The sequence below is a fragment of the Coenobita brevimanus genome, chromosome 72, assembly GCF_032717465.1.
Source record: "Coenobita brevimanus isolate Jiangsu-jjx chromosome 72, ASM3271746v2, whole genome shotgun sequence".
Classification (NCBI taxonomy): domain Eukaryota; kingdom Metazoa; phylum Arthropoda; class Malacostraca; order Decapoda; family Coenobitidae; genus Coenobita; species Coenobita brevimanus.
The window spans coordinates 2558374-2566316 of record NC_137025.1 but is presented as its reverse complement, the minus strand read 5'-3'; positions in this window follow the sequence as shown (position 1 = coordinate 2566316).

Genomic DNA, 7943 nt, shown 5'->3' with positions numbered 1-7943 from the left:
TTGGCTTTCTTTGTTCATCTTCCTGTGGAAGGGATGAATTTTTCACGCTTCCACCCATGGTCTTATTTCTACATTAAGAAAATAATTTTGTGTTCAACACAGTAAAAATACAGAATTGTGCTACAGTACCACACTGCAGCATTTGTTTTGGAAACAGGCTTGTATCCTGTGCAGTACATGAGTAGTGGTGGTGGTAGTGGTGGGGTTAGGCTTCCTTTCTCATTTATATCATGGGATTAATTTGAGTGTTTTAGGAAAGGTGTAGGGAAGAATAATCAGAGTGAAGGGGAGATGGTGTTCCTGGAGAGTGATTAAAATTGGCTGTAGCATTAGCCTAGTAGGGGATGTGAGGATCAGATGATTGCAGTAAGGCCGATAGTGGAGAAAGGCTACATAAAAATACCTTAGTAATGGACAGTGAAAACCATATGCCATTTGTGAAAAATAATGCAGATAATACCAAGCAGTATGAAATTCTAGTAAACGGTACAGATGTAGAAGTATATTACATAGCCAGATATTTTGCATAACATGCAGATATTTGTTACTGGGACTGATGTAGCTCTTGACTATTCCTAAATACAGTAAATATTTTGTTAGATGCATGTCAGTTAATTTCCATTTTAAGAATCTAGAGAGCAAATCTAACCTGCATATTGTTATCAGGGTCCCTGGTCAGACTTCACAACAACTGCTTATAAGTCTGCTTGAAGGTGATTTGAACTTGGCACCCTCAACATAACATGAGGGAGGCTCAAGCCATTTAGCATCCACATTGCCAGGCTTTTCTTATTAATTAAGGTAGACTTGAATTTCAAGTTAGTCTCAAGCTTCACTCTAGTGTTCAGCCTGTGGATTCTTGAACATAGTCTGTAGCACCGTTTTCGATATCAGATTGTGTTGTCCGTACATTGTCAGATTGGTTTCTCACAAGATGTTTTGGTGATATTCAGTACCTGTACAAAACTTTCACAAGGTGTGAAAGCATATTTTTTGTACTATATTGTCCTAGAATACAAACCTGTGTACCTTTTTGCATATATTTGTACTATCTAGTCAGGAATTTTGTATGTTTTAGAAGATTTCTGATTTTTGTTTTGTTTTAACATACTGGTTATCAAATAGCTTAGTCATAGTTTAGTTTAGGTTTCTCTCTCTTTTCCAGGTTTGCATTCATTGCCCTTTTCATCACACACTAATGGAACATACACAAGGCTGTTGCACAGTTTACGGTATAACATTTTAACAAGGGCAGAAAAAATAACATTTATTGCTTTATGTCTACCTGCTGACCAGACATCAACATAACAGCATTTCATCTAAAAGGCAGTCATTAGTAGTGTTAATTTTCATAGTCATGTACTGTACCGTATTTCCCTCAAGATATATACGGTAATTTTAGTTTTCATTTTTAAAGGCTTCAACATGCTTCCATGAATCGGCCTTGGTCACCTAATGGCAGCTATCCATGCTGCTCAGTCTCTAGCAGCCTCCCTGTTCAGTCCCTTATCCCTGAGGTCATGCTCAATGACCTCATCCCAGGTCTTTTTCAGTCTGCCTCTTGCAACCCTGTGCCTGATGTTAACACTTCTCACCTTCTGCACCCAATTGTTGTCCCCCATCCTCTCCACCTGCCCAAAGCACCTCAAATTGAACATCCACCCCCCCTTCTCTGTCTCTCTCTCTTTCTCTCTCCCCCTCCACCTGATCCCAACCTAGGGTGTGAAGAAATTAGGATGCTGTATGGTGTGACTAGGATTAAAAGAAAATTGAAGTTTCTGTCCGCAGTGTTCAATGAACTTGGCCATACATTCGTGACATAGCGGTCCTATACATCCATTCACTTGGCATTAAAGTATTCAGAATTCCTCCTCTCCATCTCTCCATCCTTCAGTTGTTATATTCAGTAGCTGTTCATCTTACTCCATTTCCAACATTTATAGAGTAGGGACATTAATCAGAATTCTAAGTTATAAGAAGGGTTCATTTCTTGTTGATGCATCTTAATTATACCTTCATTAAACTTAGGAAAGATGTCATGGGCACAGAGGGTTTGTATTACTTTTATCCATCCCTTCTTCCTTCCCTTTTAGGTACATCATCCAGCCAGCTCTTAATTTTTCCAGATTGTTGTGCTTCATCATTTTCTGTGCACATAACCAAATGTATATGATTGCATAACCATGGCAGTGCCATTGCTTTTGTGTCATTGGACAGCTATACTTGGAAAGTGATTGCCACAGTTATGTACGGTCCTGTACATTGCTGTCTTTCTCTTCTATCATTTCATTTTGTTTGTTTGGCAGCCCTTAGCTACAGAGCGTGGTGAATGTTTTTGGTGTATCAGATAGAGCCAGGATTCCAGGGGCTTGATTGGTGAGTGAATGGAAGTGTGGCTCATTGGATTGGGCAGATTTGGGCTGTCTGGACATTGCTACTTATCATCCTGCCCTAAGGTGGGAAAGGAGGTCAGGATGATGATGATGATTTTATTTGTTTTTGAAGGCTCCAACATGCTTGCATGCATTGGCCTTGATCACCTAATGGCAGCTCTCCACACTGCTTGAACTCTGGCAGGTTCCCTGTTCAGTTCCTTATTCCTGAGGTCACACTCAATTACCTCATCTCGGGTCTTTTTCAGTCTGCCTCTCGCACTTGTACCCTTAATATTAACACTTCTGACATTCTGTACCCAATTAGCATCCCCTATCCACTCCACATGCCCAAACCATCTCAGTCTACTTTGCCTCATCACAACACCAATACACTCCAGTCCCATCCTACCCAACCCATCCATTGTAAACATAGCCTTCCCCCCCCCCCCCCCCAGGCCTCATACCCAGGGATGCACTGCACATCCACCTAATCATTGTCATTTCTCTACGTTGGAGCCTGCGAATATCCTCTTCCTTTACTGCCCAGGTCTCACTACCGTACAGCATTACACTTCTAACACATGCTGCATACGAAGATCTCATAGCATGGAGGGAGAGCCCTCTCAGTGTCAGGAGAGGCAACAGCTCCCTGAACTTTTTCCAGCTACTCCTCACTGTAGCCACAGAGCTAGATCCAGCCCCATCTCCAGTACAACTTCCATACACTCAAGAGACTCCACCAGCAGGTTCAATCTTTTCACACCTGACAATCTCCACTTGCTCTCCCTGACACATTGCACTCGTGAAATCAGCATTATCTTGCAGTCTACCTCTGATACCACTACGTCTCTTATGCACTCACATATCACAGACACTGCACAAGATGGAATTATTTCCCATGCCCTTGTGGCAAATCGCACATGGCCACCCTCCCTCTTCTTTGACAGTACTGCCACTGGCCCTAGATAACATTGATACCATCACTTTTGTTTTACCTGCATTTACTCTTTATCCCTTGTGCCTCATACCATCTTTCCACTTCCTAAATATTTCCTTTGCCTTCCTTTCATTCCCTGCCATCAACGCCAGATCATCAGCATACATCGTCTCCCAAGGGAGTCCATTTCTAAAGCCACGTAAGAGGGCTTCAAGTACAGTGGAGTCTCTTTTATCTGAAAATCATGGGACTTTCGAAGTTTCGTTTAACCCCTTAACCGCGGGTATTGTTTTGGTCTGACTGTCCTCTCCCGCGGGGGTTTCAGCCAAATGTAAACAAACCTTTAAACCTTAATAACTCTGCACAGAATAAAGCTAGAGAAAAAAATAAGGTACCATTAGAAAGTACAAACCTTCAGCTTTCCATTGATGTAGGTTTCATGACTTCGTTGACTTTCACAGGACGGGGAGAGCCGTTAGAAGTGAGGGGTGTGAAATAACTATTTTACGCCCCACACACCAGTACCAAATGCCAACCACTCTCTCATAATAGTAATATAAACATATATGAACACTGTACATACGATAAACACCCACTCTGTGTTCACTGAGGTAGGTAAAAGGCACTTCCCTGCGGCTGCGCCCGCTCTTCACTGCGGCTGCGCACTCACTTCACTGCGGCGGCACCCGCTCACTGACGTTTCCTGCGATCTTTTCATTATTTCTAACTTCTAATATTATTTTACATATAATATGGGCAATGTACATTATATTTACAATGCACTTATTACTATATTGCGTCACTGGCGCATCACAGAATTACATAAGTGCCGCAGAATTCCACAAGTGCCGCAGATTCTCTTATTACAATATCACTTATTATACTGGCCAATATTTCCTTTATTTTCTAGGCAAAATATCCCTTATTACTACATTATCCATTATACAATTATTGGCAAAGCACGTCACTGTCGCATCACTATATATCACTGTCACTTTCAGTATTTACTCAGAGAGTGGTACTCGGCAAAGCACGGAGTTACACATAGAGCGACTTGGCATTCAAGGCACTGGTGTGTGCTCATTTTTCTCGTCGTAGGCCTTCGTGTGGTGGTTGAACATACTCTGCAGCGGCCCTGTGACAACCTGCCGCCTGCTTTAGGAGGCAATTTCACAAGCTGGTGCCGGCTCATGTAATTGCGGCACTCAAGACGGTCAGGTTGTGTGTCAGAGTGTCGCCTCGGGATCAATGCCGTCACCTGACCAAATCGTTCAAGTAGCTGCTGAACGACAGTCTTGGAAAACTGTCTCAGTGATGGTTGCCTTATGCCCCCGACTTGTGTCTTGTAAAGAATGAAGGCATTGAGCATGCACATATCGAGCATGTGCAGGCAAGCCTTCCTGTACCATCGGGTGTTTCTCCTGAGACAGTCTATTTCGCCAGTCATCATATCAGACTTATCAACGAGTCTCATATTTACATTATAATCAATGACGGCATCAGGCTTCATGATTGGCTCTCCAGTCCTGTAGCTGACCTTCCCAGTTCTCTTCATTTCCCCCTTGTGGATGGTGCTGATCATATTGACAACCTTCTTGTCATGCCACCTGATCGCAAGAAGCTTTTCTGACTTCTTCAGGTGAACATCTCCCCTGGATGATGATGATGCTTCGGGGAAACTAGGCCACTCTTTCCTATAGCTCCGTACAGTGCCAACAGTGCCAATGCCGTGTTCAGCAAGGTATTTGGAGAGTTTCGGTGCTGTGTAATAATTGTCTGTGTACAGCACATGATTACCACCAAAATACCTCTCCATCAGCACTTTTACAACGGAGCCAGAGAAGCCAAGGGGGTCTTTCCTGCTCACATCCATTGTGCTAGCCGAGTAAATGACAAAATCCATTATATACCCCGTCTCACAGTCACACAGCACAAAGAACTTTATCCCAAAGCGGTGGCGTTTGCTGGGGATGTACTGCCTGAATTTGAGACGTCCTCTGAACAATACCAGGGACTCGTCTATGACGACTTTCTGCATAGGCCTGAAAAATCGCATAAATCGATCCCTAATCTTGTTGAGGAAATCCCTCACTTTCCACAAAGGGTCAGTTTGGGACGGGTTGTCATTATCAGCGAAGTGCAGGTATCCAAGCAGCTGTCGGAACCGATCCCGTGACATATACTTCCCGAATATGGGGATAGTAGTTATGTCATCCACGAGCCAGTACTCCTCCAACTCATGTCTCTTTATATGGGCCATCAAAAACATGAGTGCAAAACATACAGCTCTCTGATCCCGACAGGCAACCACGACACTTGCTTTGGCGAGCCAATAGGTCCCAGCCCTTGTGCTGCACACTGAGTTGCATACCTATTGGTCTCATCGCTGACATGCTGCACAATTTCATCATCAAGGAAGGCCAGGAAGTAATCAACAAACTCATCACCTGCGTTGCATGGGAAGGCAGGCTGTATTCCAGCATTTGTCATATCAAACGGTGGATTGTGTGGCTGGAAATCTCCACCGTCAGTCCAAACAAATGCATCAACTTGCCCTGTGCGTGGTTCAGTGGCAGGGGCATGTTGCATTTCACTCGTTTCCCCGTGAGAAGGAGCTGATGTAGAGGCAATGGGTGAGGCAGGAGGCAAGCGGGAGGTGGGTGAGGCAGGAGGCAACGGGGAGGGGGGTGAGTGCGGGGGCGGTGAGTGGGGGGGTGGCGCGGGTGAGGGAACTGAGCGGGGGGCAGGCGGGGGGGTTTCTGACCTGGTGCGTGGTGAAACTTGACCCTTTCTACCCCGCTTATCACCTCGCTTATCGCCTCGCTTATCGCCCAGCTTTGCCCTCCAACTGCCACGCATCCCCTTTGTTCTAGGCCTGCCTGCACGGCCTGCACGGCCTGCCTTCCCTCGCTTTGCAGGCTTTGGTAATTCGTACTCCTCAGATGATGTAGACTGAGGAGAGGGCACGACAGATGATGATGATGATGATGTGAGGGCAATTGGGCTAGGGGAACGGGAAATTGATGGGAAATGCGTACTAGGGCCTGGTGTGGGAGACGTGAGCCTGCGCTTCACTCCCTTCCCACGTGCAATACCAGATTTGCCCATAGGAGCCTTTCCTTTCCCAGAGTAAGTTGGGGGTGGTGGGGGGGAATCAACATGATCACTTTCATCACTGTCACTATCAATGGAAAATGGTTCACCACCAATCACTGCCAAATCATCACTGCTTGCTGTGAGTGTGTCACTTTCACTGCCACAATCAAGAGTAGTACTTACTGTTTTGTCCAGCTCAGTTCTAATTTCAGGAGTGCTCAACCCCTTCTGCCTCGCCGTCAGCAGTTCCTTTACCGGTGTAGAGGTAGAGGGAACACTAGCACTAAACATTGTAGAGGAGGAAGCGAGCGACGATGAGTCGGGACGGAGCGCCATTATCACGCAGAGCTGGACAGATACTGACTGACGCGGGTCAGGGCAGGGGTGGGGGGGGTCCCCTCGGGGTTGGAGGAGGGAGGTGTGGGATGGCTGGCGTGAAAGAACTCGACAGCTACTCTTGCGTGAGAATATTTGCGCGCCGGGAAAACGCGCGGTGTTCAAAATATTCACGATCATTCCAGAATGCCACCCGCGGTTTGGTCCAGTTTTGTCGCCGTCATTCTGGAATGACACCCGCGGTTAAGGGGTTAATCTCTCTCTCTCTCTCTCTCTCTTTTTTTTTTTTTTTTTTTTTTTTTTTTTCAGATAAAAGATACTGTAATAATATGTAGGATATAAGGGAACAGGCTTGTACTCATCCATCACCCATTTCTGGCAACGTCTAGCCCACACCCACCACCAGCCCCCCAAAAGCCACTCAACCATCATCAAAACACGTAATGCACTGTAGTACAGTAACTACGTATGTAACTGCACTTTTGTAACTGTAATAGAAACTGTCAGCTTAAATAAATCTTCACTCAAATAAACTTAAATAAACCTTCACCAAAACAAATTGTGTAATTCACTAAGCTATTCAAACAGATGAAGTCTAAACCCTAATTGTTTTTTCATATTTTCTGTGTCCTTATTCAATCATTTCCACATCATCCAAATCTTCCGAGGTGGTGGATGGGGGCTGGCGCAACCAACGCTCGCTCTAGTGACTAGCAGAGGAACCGTAAACTAACGTTAGTGGCGCGAAACAAGCCCGCCATGTTTGAAGTTTCGGATAGCTTTCAGATTTTTGCGGTTAATCGAAATGAGAACGTTTTAGTAAAACTTATGGTTACTAGCATATTACGGTTAAAAGTATTTTGGATAAAAGAGACTCCACTGTACCATGATAAACAACGAGCTCAGAACTGACCCCTGGTGCACACTAATATTCACGGAAAACTCATCACTTGGATCTCCATTCACCCTTAAGTGGATGCGAACACCCACATACATGGCCATAACAACCCTAAGCAGCCACTTCTCAATCCCAAGCTTTCTCATTGCCCACCTCACCACCTCTTTAGGGACTCTGTCAAAGGCCTTCTCCAAATCAACAAAAACGAAGTACAGTTCCCTTTTCTTTCCTATGTATTTTTCGTGAAGCTGTCGAACAATGAACATGGTCAGTGATCCCGTTGCCTAGCATAAACCCAAAC